Source organism: Erpetoichthys calabaricus, chromosome 5, assembly GCF_900747795.2.
Source record: "Erpetoichthys calabaricus chromosome 5, fErpCal1.3, whole genome shotgun sequence".
NCBI classification, from domain to species: domain Eukaryota; kingdom Metazoa; phylum Chordata; class Cladistia; order Polypteriformes; family Polypteridae; genus Erpetoichthys; species Erpetoichthys calabaricus.
The window spans coordinates 93,020,155-93,035,205 of record NC_041398.2 but is presented as its reverse complement, the minus strand read 5'-3'; positions in this window follow the sequence as shown (position 1 = coordinate 93,035,205).

The window sequence follows — 15,051 nt, the reverse complement described above, 5'->3', positions numbered from 1 at the left end:
ATTTTATCATATAGAAGATAGCTCCATTCATAGAATACATTATAACAAAATGTTTTACAATTCACAATCAGTAAATGTAATGGCTTTTAATTACATTACAAATATAACAATATTTACATAATTAAGGAACACCTGAACTGTATGGAAAATTCAAGGCAGATGTAAGTGGTAGGGGGCTCCTGGGCTTGAAACATTGTTTGGGCACTACCTCTTTGTTCTGACGGAACCAGGGAAAAAAATCAGGTATTTTTAAGCTGTTAAGGTAAAACCAACAAAAAATGAAAAAAAAAAAAGTTTCTAAAATTCCGATAAATTGATGTGATTTAACATATTCAAACTGTTATTATTTCATTATCTTGCATTCTGTTCTTTCTGTACTTTACTTATTCTTGGGGACACAGTTGGAAACTTGTTAAGGGTAAATTTATCACAAATGTTAGGATGTTTTCCTTCACACAGAGACCCATAGACACTTGGAATACACTACCAGGTAGTTTGGTAGATAGTAGGATAGGACTTTAGGGACTTTAAAAACTTAGACTTGGTGTTATTTTGTAAGAATAAGGTAGATAGGATTGGCGAGCTTTGTTGGGCTGAATGGCCTGTTCTCATCTAGATTGTTCTAATGTTCTAAATAGATTCCACTCCTCAATCAATTCTTCAGTTCAATAATCCATATCTTATAACATTATTTCCATGTTTTATTATTATGGACGCCATTCATGTTATAAGGTCCAAGGCAAAAATTAGCCCATGACAGGACATGCTCAAACGCTTGCGAGTACACCCCAATTCATTCACACCTGGCAAACTTACACCAAACTATTAACATTAGATTTTTTTAGAGCAGGAGGAAACACAGAGGAAGAATATTTCTGCATTCACATGCTATGGAAGTTATCATTTGTGACTTCTCTCCTTCCTGCTTCTTTTCATTCAGGTGAATTTCTGGTAGATGTTTTTGGGAGAAATGCAAGGTTACTGTTGATTTACAACTTGATCAGTCCAAAAAGCAATAAAAGATTCATCATGAAATTAAGGTAAAGTATATTCATTAATTTGTATTGCATCACTTCAAATACAATGACATCAAAAAAGGCATTTTGGCACACCTGGCTATTCATTATTTTTTTTAATTATTATTATTGAATGAGGTGAGAGTCCAAAATTACATCACAACTCATTTAATTCAGGTCACATTGTCTTCTCTGAATTGTTGCCCTGGGTGCTAACACTTCAAAGGGTGTTCATGTCAAATTCCCTATTGGGGAGCTTGTCTTTATACTTTTTCCCATACCACATGGACAAAGCATACACAAACACATCACCTAAAGTCATTCATATCTATCCAAATTAACTTGAAAGTCAAATCTTTTGAAGAAGGAGAAAACCTGAGCAGACACAAAAAACACATAGGGAGAATATGCCAGCTCCATGCAGACACTGAATGGCGTTGAAAAGTAACTTACTGTATTCCCTAGAACTATGATACAGCAGGATTTACCATTATATTATGATGAAACTAAATAAAATATACTACAGAATTCAATATTTGTATATCTAACCCATTTTTCCAATTTCTGACCCAACCGTTATATAATAGGGTCATAGGAAGCCAGGCCCTTCTGTATACAGTATCAATGGGTTAAGATGCAAAAAAGGAATTAGACGTTTGATACCTGCACACTCACTCCAGGGAATATATTATTATTATGTAATTATTTTATTGAAATTCCTTGTCTAAAGTACATTTATATTTTCGCTTAGGAGATACCATAATAACTCACTGACCAACGCTGCCACCTCACAGCTCTAGGAAAGTGGATTTGAGTCCTTGGCCAGTCAGTGGCCTTGTTTGGAATTTGCACGTTCGCTGCATATGCACTTAAATATTCCCCAGGAACTCCAGCGTTATCCAAAATACAAGTACATTAATTGGTGATGCAGTGTATCCTCTCCTGGAAATCAACAGATTCTCAAAATATGTAGTACAATGTGTTAGAAATAAAGAGTGTTATAACGTCTAGCCCATGTCCACATCTAACAGTTGATAATGAGTACTGTTAAAATTATTATCATTAACTTAACTCTCAGAAGAGAAACAGCATTGCATAATATATATGAGATTTATGTCTTTTTATTTTTTATGTTTGGTCCAAAGGCTTCTGTAGCTAACATTATGGAACGCTGAGTAGAAAAATAAAAATTCATTTCTTAAAATCATTGGCTTAATTTTGTTATCACAATTTGTTTTCAGATTAATCTGGATCAAATACATTTATTTTTATATTTCATTATAATGCTGAAGCTTGCATTTTATATCCTGTAAATATAACGCAATTGCATAACATAACTTTCTAAAACCCATATGATTTTTCTAAGTGAATATTAATGTATTTTTTAGGCTTAGACCTGTGTTACTGAGGGAAAAACGAGGATCAATAAAACCAACAACCATGCTTCAAAGAGGTGTGAAATTTCATTCGGTGCTGTATTACTTGTAGCTTCACTTATCATTTAGGTTATTTATTGAATCCTGTTTTGCTTTGTCTACGTTGTACACAATGTGTGAGAAGCAATCTTGGCTCCTGGCTACAGTTTTCACACAAGCTATGCAGTCAATTAAAATCTGAAATATTGAGGAGATCCATCATCTATAGCCTCCTACTCATTCCAGAAGTGACATCAGGAACACAGTATGTTCATTAAAAATAATTAAACAAAAATAACCAGCCTTTCAGAGACTCATTGTATGATAACTAACTATCAGTCTTGTAGATGCGCTGCTTTATGTGCATTAAATACATTTATGCATTGGAAACCTTTGATGTTAAAATACATCTGTGCTTATTATAAGGTGCTAGGAAAAGGGGGAGTATGCACATCTCACTAAGACCTTGGTACAGACAGTATGGTATAGTGCCTAAAGAAATGGACCAAAAGGTCATCAGTTCAATAACTGCATCTGCGTCACTTTGTAACCCTGAGCCAGCCTCTTAACCTAGTTGTAATTCAATTGTATAAAATACACATAACCACTTGTAGCATGTTCTGCTTGGCCACAGTGAATAAATGTCTTATCCATGTGTGAGCTTATTTTAACCAAGTCTCTATATTCCCATTCACACTGCATAATGAATAAAGATGCATTTTTAAATGCATCTGGATCTTGGTCTTCATATGTTTTCCTGTGGCTTTTAATTTACGTTATCGGTTTAGAAAAGGAGCAACAACAGTTTACAAAAGCCCAGAAAAAGTGCTGTAAAACTGATCTTTTTAAATAAAAAATAAAAATCTGGAAAGAATTTTTCAGATCTTATTTTATATGACAGTGACCAGACTTCATGTTGTTTGGGTTAGATGTGTTATCTACACCTTATATCATTAAATATGTTGGTACAAGCTTGATATACAACAAGACCATTCTGGATACACATAAAAATATTCCATCCATCCATCCATTATCCAACCCGCTGAATCCGAACACAGGGTCACGGGGGTCTGCTGGAGCCATAAAAATATTTAAAATTGAAAAATACCAAAAAATGAAAATATAACTGACATCTAACTATTACAAATTGTTAATTAGAGATGTACAGTATAAGGCAGTAGCATTCAGTCCAATGCTTTGTCATGTTTTTTTAATTTCATACTGTAAAAGATTTACAATTACTCTTATAAGGAGTTCATTACTGAATAGATTTAATGACTCAAGACAAGTCTGTGCTATGTTAAGAAAGGAAGAGATCGTAGAATGGAATTAGCTTCTTAATGCTGATTGCTGGTGAGTGGCCCTTAAAAGCACCTTTGGCTCCACATGTTATCTGGATCATCAATGGTGACATGCGCTCCCAGCTGTTTTGTTCCTTTATGGGCTTAACAAACATCCCAGCTTCACAGCTTCATGTCACCTGGGATCAGGTTCAACTTATATGCCAAACTATTTCACTGGCTATTTCTTGAGATGACCCAAGCCCAAGGTCCAATCTGAGGCTTGCCAACGGCCAAGCATCTGAGTTGATGGGCTTCAGCAGCTGAGAGACACATCCAGTCGAAGTGCCCTTTAAGTGCTCTATCTGCGAACCCCTTCTCACGCTGTTTACGGAGCTCCTTTATAGTCAGCTTCTCGAGGTATTTCCATCTTCTACAAACAGTCCGCCACCAGCTGAGGAGTGTGTCCCTCTGAGGTACAGACCCAGATGTGTTACATTGTCCTCTCCTCTGAATAACCTCAACCTCAAGGTTTAACACAAACTCCATCCACCAGGACATTGCAGGGGTGTGATACACCTGGTCTGTCCTTCCTGAAGCACGCCGTCATGAACATGATCAAGGGGTCCACCAATGTTAGTGCTAAACCAGTCCTCCATCTTGGGGTCATTAGTCTGTTCTTCTCCCAACCACTGCCACTAATGTAACAACCCAAGGGATGCAGGAGACAGAGAAATGGAATTAGACTCTTACAATGATTGCTGGTAAGTGACCCTAGAATAGACCACTGGCCTCTTCAGGGTTGTTTCTGCTGTGCCACTCAGGGCTTCAGCAGTGCAGTATACTCCCTCACTACGCTCACCTGGGGTCAAAGGCAACCTATATGTTTCACTATAACCCTGCCTATGAGACACATTTGAAGCTCATTGGCAGCTACACATCCAACCAGTGGGCCTGGAGATGTGTGTAATTGAAATGTTATTCTAAGTGCTGTGTCCACGTCCCCCTTTTCCTTCTGTTTATGGCACAGGTGTCGAACTCCAGGCCTGGAAGGCTGCAGTGGCTGCAGGTTTTCATTCTAACCCTTTTCCTAATCAGTGACCAGTTTTCACTGCTAATTAACTCCTTTTCCCTACCTTTTAATAGCCCTGTTTTTAAGGATTCCGTCCTCTGAATTGATTTGTTTCTTCATTAAATGGCAGCCAAACAGAAATTAGATGTGAAACGAGCCAACAGATGACCAGCTAAATTGGAACATCAAACTCCAACCAGTTTCTTAATGAGAAGCCAATTCTTGCTGTTAATTAAACCCGTTACTTAATTCCATAGCTTGCTGCTGCTCTCATTCTGCTACAGCAGACATTTCCCAAAGTGTTGATTTTCTGTTTCTGATTATTGACCTGAGAAATCAACCTTACCGAGACCTTCACCTTTCTTTATGTTCAGATAATGTGGTTAGCTAGTCACCTGTTTTCTCATTTTGTGTCTGATTATTGTTTGGCTGCTAATTAAGGAAATAGAAAGAACTAAGGGGTCTGAGTCGAGTTAATTAAATCTAAGGCAAAATAAGTTAATTAGCAGGAAAAACAGGTAATTAATTAAGAAGGTGGTTAGAATATAAACCTGCAGTCATTGTGGCCCTCCAGGACAGGCGTTCGACACCGCTGGTTTATGGGGTCACTTTATAGCCAGCTTCTCCAGGTATTCCAACCTGAGAAGCGTATCCCTCTGAGTTCCAGACACAGAGCTTGTTACACAGCCTCCTCCACAAATGATTGTTTTTCTGCCTGTAATGCTTTAAAAGTGATCACTAGTTACAAATTCAAGAATCCCTCCCCATTACAGACTAATCCTTCTTTACCTGACCAGTTGAACAGTGTTTATTGCAGGTGTGAAAAGCCCCCTTCCACCACTCAGGACATCAATCCATCTGACGTATCTGTCCTCCAGTTTAAATACACCTCCCCTCTCAGAGCATGAAGTCAGTTTTTCCAGAGATAGAAATATCGTAAAGCTCCTGGTCCAGATCACATCTCTCCATCTACACTAGAACAATCAGTTAGCCCCAGTATTTACAGAAATTTGCATCAGTCTTCAAAAAACATCCCTCTATCTAAGAAGCAAAATATGTAACCTAAATAACAATAGGCCTATAGCACTGACCTCTGTAATAATGAAGTCATTTGAACGTCTGATTCTTCAGCATCTAAAATCTGTCACAAATTCTCTCCTTGACCCACTTCAGTTTGCTTACCATCCCAACATGTCTCTCCTCTACAGTATATCTTACAGCTTTTAGACTCTCCAGTTAATTACAATTATTTCATTTGGATTGAATTTCATTTCTGCATTTAGCACAATTGTACCAGAACTTCTCTTTAGCACAGTTCTCTGTATGAATGTGGACAATGCCATATTCCTCTGTATCTCTGACTTTCTAAGAAACAGACGTGTGAAGTCTTTGGATTTTTGGCAGTCCCTTTTTATCTTCACATTCTGCTCTTGCCATCACTCTGATGCAGGTTCATTTTTGTCTCGTCTGTCCACAAAACCCTTTTCCAGAATTCTGCATGCTCTTTTAAGTACTGTATCTGGCCATTCTGTATTAGTGGCTAACTGTTGTTATGTATCTTGCAGTATGACCTCTGTATTTCTGTTCATGACACATCTACATCTGCCTCCTGAAGATTGTTTCTGATCTGTTGGACAGTCATTTGGGTTTTTTTCTTTACTATATTGAGAAATCTTCTGTCTTTAGCAGTGGACGTCTTTGTTGGCCTATCAGCCATTTTGTGATTGCTGAGCTCACTGGTGCATTCTTTCTTCTTAATGATTATACAGACAATTGATTTAGGTAATCCTAAGATTTTACCAAGGTCTCTTAATGGTTTTATTCTTGTTTTTCAGCCTGTAAATGGCTTCTTTGGCTTTCATTGGCACAGCCCTTGTCTTCCTTTGAACAATGGCAACTATAGATTCCAAAGGGCAGAAGCAAGTCTAGGTATCTTATGCTTACAATAATGAAGCAATGAAACACACCTGAGTAATCACAAACACCTGATATGCCAATTGCCCCCAACATTATGGTGCCCTAAAGTGGGGGCACCATGTATAAATAGTGACTTCGGACCATTTATGTTAGGTAGAATGCCCAGTAGGGGATGGACGGTCTTATGGCCTTGGAACCCCTGTAGATTTATTTTTTTTCTCCATCTTAACTGGTGTTTTTTTTTTCTGTACTCCTAGTCATCAGATATAATCACCAGATTAATTTTTAGAGACTTACATTTAGATATTGTATATAAGGATGCTACCCTTCTACTAATTATATATCTATCTTTTATAATATCGTACAGATTTATTTTTTTCTTTGTTATTTATTCATTAATATTCTTGCCTAATCTTATTTGTTTTTTCTTTTCTTGTAATTTTCTCTTTGACATCTTGTAAAGCATTTTAAGCAGCATTCTTTGTATGAAAATGTATTATATAAATTAATATTGTTGTTGTAATTTCTGTGACTGAAATGTATGCAAATACCCTTAAGGTAAAGCCTGCAATGTGCATATTAATCACGTCTGAATTGTTTAATTTGCAAATTTAAACTGTAGAGCATAGTGGTAAATCAAGGAAAATGTCTCTTTGTCCTAAATATTATAGAGGGCACTGTAAAACCATATCTAACATACTAAATTCAAGTCCATTTCTTGGCCAAAAGAATAGACTCCTCTCCCAAGTGAACTACTTTCCCTGTTGCTGGACATGCTTACATTTACTAAAATTGGAGGTTAAGTGAAGTGGACAGCATGCTGAGAAGAAGGAAGAAGAAACAACCGGCCAGCATCAATTTAGATTTGACGGACTTTGTCTGTTTGTAGCTCAGACATTTGTAGCCCAGCCAACATTTGTATGGAATATTTCTGTTCTCAGTATATTTTGTTATCCTAAATATCAAAGAGGTGAATGTTTGGTTAATTGGGGTCTTTAAGCAGGCCCAGTATAAGTAGTTTTTTTAAGTGTGCCAGGCAATAGATTGGCATCCAATTAACTTTAGACACAATGGTGCCAGGTTACCCAGATGGAAAAGGTGAGTGCATGAAATGGATGAATAAAATGCATTTAAGGATTTCTCTAAAAACACATTACATAAAATGATCTGAAATTATTTGGAGAAATTATATCTAAATTACATCTCAAGATATTTCATAAGTATTTTAAGCTCAGTCAAAATAGCATCCCATCTGTCAGAAATGTATTTTTGGGTAGTGTAATGATAAAGTGGTTACCCACTGCAGCTTCACTGCACAGCACAAGATATCCTGATTCAATTTCCAACATGTAATCATTTTTTCTGTCCAATTGTCTTTCTCTGGGTACTGTTGTTTCCTCTAACATCCCAAAGGCATATATGTTATTCTAAAGGCCTAGAAGTTAGTGAGTATTGTTGTAAATGAGATAGATTGACGTATTATTACAGCTCCATTTAAAGCAGCAAAGAGACAGGAATGAGGCAGATGCAGTATTTCAAAGAACAATTCATATTTTATGATCCACAATAGGTCAACTTTTTTATAAGGTACATTTAAAACAACTAATTTTGAAATGCTGAACAAGATTAAAATAAATACAGACATAAATACATAAACTTCTAAAGTCTTAAAAGCAACTGAATAAAAATGGGCATTTATATATCTGAAGACCTGAGAGACTTAGAAGTAGAGGAAGGGCAAAGGAGATGAATTAAAAATTAGGGTTCCAACCCTCATTATTGCTTTAAAAATAAAACAATAACATTTTAAAATCCACCTGACAACTAACAGGTAGACATTGCATACATACCAACACTAGACTTAATGTTATTTTGGAAGAATTAAGTGGATTGGACAGACAAGCTTTGTTGGGCTTAAAGGCCTGTTCTCCTCTAGATAGTTCTAATGTTCTAAAGCACTTGAGAAATATGGTGCCTCTCTTTGGTTCCAGTACGAAGCAGCTGCAACTGGGACAAAGACACATGAAGGAGAAAAGTGTAGAGAAAGATAACAATAATCAAAACAGGTACAGTTACGAAATTTTAGGATTACCATTAGAAATAACACCAGGGCTCCTGATGATGTTATTTAATGTTTGAAGCCAGTGAACCTATGCTATTAGAAATGAAATTGGTGTGGCTTGGGGGTGCAATATGAAAGACTTCAGTCTTGGGTTTGGTCAATTGGATGCCATTCCAAGAAGATTCACTACTGTATAGTCATAACTGTAAGAAAATATTAGATATCCATATACTGTATATTGCAAATGGTTAAAATCAATAATCCTGTCGATGTATCCACTGTTCTATTGCAATAATATGTGTAGTTTTTGATTCCCACACATCAGTTTCTTTTAGGTGTTGAAATGTTATAAAAAAATAAATGCATGAGTGTAGCTTATTTGCATTTTGTGTTTTCTGAGTAAAAACTAAATGGTGTTTACTTCTAACTGTAAATATAATAAAGGATTTGGATGATTTAAAAATGCCGCAGAACTGAAATTGTCAATGAGATTTATTTTATTCTAAAGACTTAAAGATGTGTATTTGAAGGATAAATTTTTTTTCAGAAATGTATTGCTAGCCCATCCAGGGCTGTTTCCTGCCTTGTACCTGAGGTTGTTTGATAAACTGGATTGAACAGGTTTGATGAATGGGTGCATCTAATGCATTGGTAAAACAGACAGACCTTCCTTATGGGTTTGATGAAACAGAAACCTGCTGCATGAAATTCACATCTTTCTAGTTTTGGGTAAAGATTATTTTTCACAACCAAGACAATGTCTCATGAACATGGATTTTTTCCTCTTCTCAATTCATTTTACTTCCTCTCCACTTTCTCCTTTCTGGTGCAACACAGCACAATGTCAATAGCAAAAGAAAGCATGCATCGGAGATTCGCCTTTTATCCCATGAGTCAACACATTGATAAACAGACCAAAGAGGTAATGGCTTGAAGAGAATTCCTGGTGCAGACCTACTCTAACTGGCATTGACTTTGTCAGTATTGAGGAGGAAATAGTAACATGAGCTGTAATGCAATCTTCATATCCTTCCCCAATGTTCCCTCCAAATCAGTCCCTGTAAGGCTTACAGCATAACAACTGTCAAATGTCTAATATAGTGTAACTTACTGTGTAAAGGTGACATTTTTAATGCTTAATACATTTCTTTTGTTAAGTGCACATCAAGGATTTTCTTGGTAACATGCATTTTGTTTTGGCAGACTACAGACTGAAGAGTACAATTTAATGAAATACAACTTACTTAGGAGTTCTGCATTTCTAATATTATCATATGTGCTTTAATAATACCAAAAAACAAAAATTACCCATACATTAAGGTCATTGGTAACAAAAACTGGTATAATAACTGATGTACTAGGTATCCTGGAAGGTTGCTCTTCAATTTCATATATTAAAAATCTGATATGCACAAAATTGTCACGCATGTCTCAAGGCAGTTCCTTATAATAACCAAGCAAAGACGACTGAACAAGACTATGTCACTACTTTTAACTGTAGCAGTAAACACAGCTAATTAGGAAAAAAATGTGCCCTCTGTTGTCTCGTGCCTGAGGCTGCCGCCTACATTACTTACATCTGCCTACATAAGTACATAAATATAAACTTTTACATGCACTCAACAAGACAAAGAAATATACAGCAAACACAAGCACTATAAGAGGGAAATTTAGAAAAATATATAGGTGTCTAGGTGAATCAATGTGGTAGGAAAATGTGCAACAAATTGTAGTAAATTAATCACATGTTAAGGTAAAGGATGTCATTAATGCTGTAAAACATAAGGTAGGTTACAATGCACTAGTTGGGCTATTTATACAGTAATGTTAATAATTTTCTTCATAATTCTTTAAAAAATAAATTATTTACACATACAATCAAAGTTAATCATTTCCGAGAACAATTTATTTTATAGAAAAAAGTATGCCATTCAATTAGGTTTATATATACATTGTCTGATTTTATCAAAGGATCATTTTACTTTTGACAAAACTAATAATTAATTTTTAGTAAGGCTCCTGCTTTTTTATTTTTCTCTGTAGATTGTGATTCTGGGCAATACTACTTATATTAAGGCAACTAAACCACACTGACATTAAGACATAGAACAATGCATTTTATTAATGAACACAAGGATTATTGGAATAAAATCTACACAGACATGACAGGACCAGATGCATGACAGATGACACAAAGAAACATTTAAATAATCTGCTGCTCTATGTCATTTAGAGGCTTTCTGTTTTCCCACAAGAACAGGGGTTCAGTATTTAGGTTTTACAAGTCTTTTTATAGAGCTGCTCCTCTTTATGACTTACACATTGATGTCACAAAAGCAAAGCTGGAATGCTCCTACCAAGCCACCCCCACCAACCACTCCTTACTCTAATGCACAGCCGTGGGCAAGAGAGAGAAAGAGAGAAAAGAAGTAGTAGTTTTGAGAAAATATCTTTTAGTTCTACATTGGTCATATAAATGGAATGGTTTATGAAGGCCAGAAACTTAACTTATGCAGTTATTAACGATCTTTGACATGCAGTTAAATAGATGAAAATAACAGGACAATATTTTGGCTAGATATTTATTAGCTATTTAAAAAGTAGTTCTAATTTATCTTGCCACACATAAATAGCAGTAAAGAAAGCTTTCAATGCAATGTTCATTGTTCTTTAGATTGTGATACCTTAGATGCTGGATTTATTAAAGAAAAATGATGCTGGTGGAGTGAACTCAGACATTCTGTGCTACAGTATATGGTGCCATCTTAGTTGGCTATTATCTGCATACTTTGCCAGTAAAGAATAACTTCTTCTGCAAGACAAGACAAAATTATATTTAAAAAGGAGAAGGAAAGAATCAATACCAGGAGACAGGAAAACAGAATATTAAAGTCAAACAGGGAGCCAAAAATCAAATTCAGAAAAGTATGCAAAACTCCAGCCACTGAAAATGTGTTTAGCTCACTCCTAAACACAATGAAAATGTTTTTATCCACAATCTTGGACAATAAGGAAGCGTGTAATGCCTGCCTACTATCAGTGTTGTGCATGAACTATTTCAAAAGAGCACGTTCATTGAACAAGCTCATTTTTCTAAGAACAGTGAACTTAACGTAACATATTTGCTAGTGAAGAACTTGAACGGGAGCTAGTTCAGTTTTATGTGACATTCTGGATCTGGTTTAGGTCCATATTAAACATTTTGCCTTGTAATGTAGGGGTGGAGCCAAATTTGAATACGGTATTCTGGTAAGCACAAATAGTGGATTTTTACAAATATTTATTTTGTTCGACTTTTTTGCCATTTATTTGTATTCAGAAAAAATAATGTAAAATCAAAAAGCATCTGTCTGTGTCTGCCTGCTTGTGCTTAAGCTGCACCCCCACTAACACGAGCACACGGTAAAGCTCTGCTTTCACTTTTAGGAAAACATTGCACTTCACAAGGCCACTTTATATTTTTCCCCATTGGACATGCAATATGTGATGTGAATTTTGACTGGCAACGTAATAGGTTAGTTTACCTACACGCTGGTTCCACAGTCACCATTTGTGTCACACCGTTGGAAATAGAGTGGGAATTTATATTTATACTTGCATCTATTTAATTTCTTTTTTGACCGGGAGGATATTTGCATATATGGTTATACGTGTTTGTTACTGGGTATAACTTAATAAAGTGTATTTAAATTAAATTGTATGTTATTCAAGAACCATGTAATAGCCTAATATAAGGCATGAAAAATTAAAAAAAGTAAACTCATGGGTCATTTATTCTCACTCCTTAAAAAATACAAAATGAACTGAACATGAACTAGTTCAAAATTGAAATGGTGAACTATGAAGATTAATTTTTTTCATTTTAATCAGTGTGAATTGAACTTTGAGCTAGTTCTTGTGAGGTGTGGACTTGCACAACACTGCCTACTCTACTGTTGACTCGATAACGTTTGGTTCTCACAAGGTAGCAACCCTGTTAGCAATAATTAACAAAATACCATTTTATATGAAGGTACCTGTGATAAAACAAAAATGCAGCACACCAACATGATAAAAAATAATAATGAACCCATATCATTCAAGAATCAGCAAACTCACTAAATAATGAAATTGTACATACTTCAAATTTTATAACTAGCAAAGATAATGAAGAAAGTGGTTGATCCACAACAGAAGAAAAATAAATTAGTGTTCAAGATCATAACACAGTTCAATATCTATAGATTATTATATCATTATATATTGTGACACTTTCTAGAGTTTGTCCAAAACCTTGCCCAAAAAAAAATCAGTATAGTTTTATAGAGTATTTGCATGAAACAACTATCCCAGTGGACCAATTTTGTTGAAATTTGTCACAATTATTTTTGAAAGAAATTTGTTGGGAAAGATCAGTTTTCATTGATATCTCAAATAGAGCAAGCTGTTTAGATTTATACATTTCAAACAACTATCATTGAAAAGCACTGGCAAATTTTCAAACTTTTCACTCTTAAAATGGAAACATTCTGTGTGACTTGAATTCCAGATAAGTTTACTGTTCAAATTTACCTTGAGAGGGGTCACTTCAAGTTGTATATTTTATCTTATTCTTGCTCGATATCCGCTCTTGTCAGCTAAACAGATCAGTACAGCTGCATATCGAGCATTGGCTTGTAGCTGAATATGCTATTTGTAGAAGAAGCAACAGTGGCTTGTGCAATTCTTTGCACACAAACTTACTTTCTCCACTACTTGAAGTCATTCGAGCTCAGGTCACCTGCATTATCTTCATTACTGTAAAAGTAAAATATGCAAGCATGGAAACAAAAAATAATTTTTCTAGAAATGAGTAAAATAACACAGTAAGCGTGGCTTTACAAGTGGTGAGTGCATAAACGTGTACTCATTATTTACATTACACTAAAAACAATCTGATGGTTGTATTATTTTGTAGATTATAATTATTCAATATTTCTTTGACACAACGACCTGCTATTCATCACAGTCTATTGCAAGCAACAATTTTAGCTTCAAATCTCGAAATAGATTTCACTACTCCAATGAGTACTTCTTTCAAAAATTTTATTCTTAAGTACTATAAAATATAATTACCACTAAACTATCCACAACCAACAATTAAAAATATCTATATCAGTCAAAGCAATTCTGACATCACTTTAATTGCAATAAGATGTCTATGAAGGCTGTTTTAGCAATCATTAACTTATTTGGGGTTGGTTTTTAACAACATGATGTTCTAAAATGCTATTCGTAAATATATTTTATATACTGTACTAACAAATATAACTAAATTTTATTATCACAGTTATTTTTGGATATGACTCATTGTTACAGAAATATTTAATAGACAAAATGAGATCTGTCTCTTTGAAAGGTAAATGAAAACATTTTAAACGCACCAACTTTCAAAACAGTTAACTAAGTCTCAAATGCACAAGAATGTTACACCTTGCACACATTTTCTAACTTTTTTGGAACTGATGCTAGTGAATGACCCCATTGTTTATCTATAAACTGTTTCTTTTTTTGAAACCTTTGAGAACTTTGAGGCTGTGAAATTTCGATTTACTCAACATACGTGAAAAAAAATGAAAAATTAACATATCAGATAACCAGAGCCTGACCTTTTTGAAAATAATTGTGGACACTTCATAATACAGAGAAATTTCAATAGTTCGTTATATATTAAGGTTTTATTTATTTTATTATTAGCTAACTTAGCAAGGTCATTTGCAATCATTATAACTCTGATTTAACATAATATTCTAGATAGATAGATAGATAGATAGATAGATAGATAGATAGATAGATAGATAGATAGATAGATAGATAGATAGATAGATAGATAGATAGATAGATAGATAGATACTTTATTAATCCCAAGGGGAAATTCACATACTCCAGCAGCAGCATACTGATAAAAAAAAATATTAAATTAAAGAGTGATAACAATGCAGGTATAACAGACAGACAATATCTTTGTATAATGTTAACGTTTACCCCCTGGGTGGAATTGAAGAGTCGCATAGTTTGGGGGAGGAACGATCTCCTCAGTCTGTCAGTGGAGCAGGACAGTGACAGCAGTCTGTCGCTGAAGCTGCTCCTCTGTCTGGAGATGACACTGTTTAGTGGATGCAGTGGATTCTCCATGATTGACAGGAGCCTGCTGAGCGCCCGTCGCTCTGCCAAAGATGTCAAACTGTCCAGCTCCGTGCCTACAATACGGCCTGCCTTCCTCACCAGTTTGTCCAGGCATGAGGTGTCCCTCTTCTTTATGCTGCCTCCC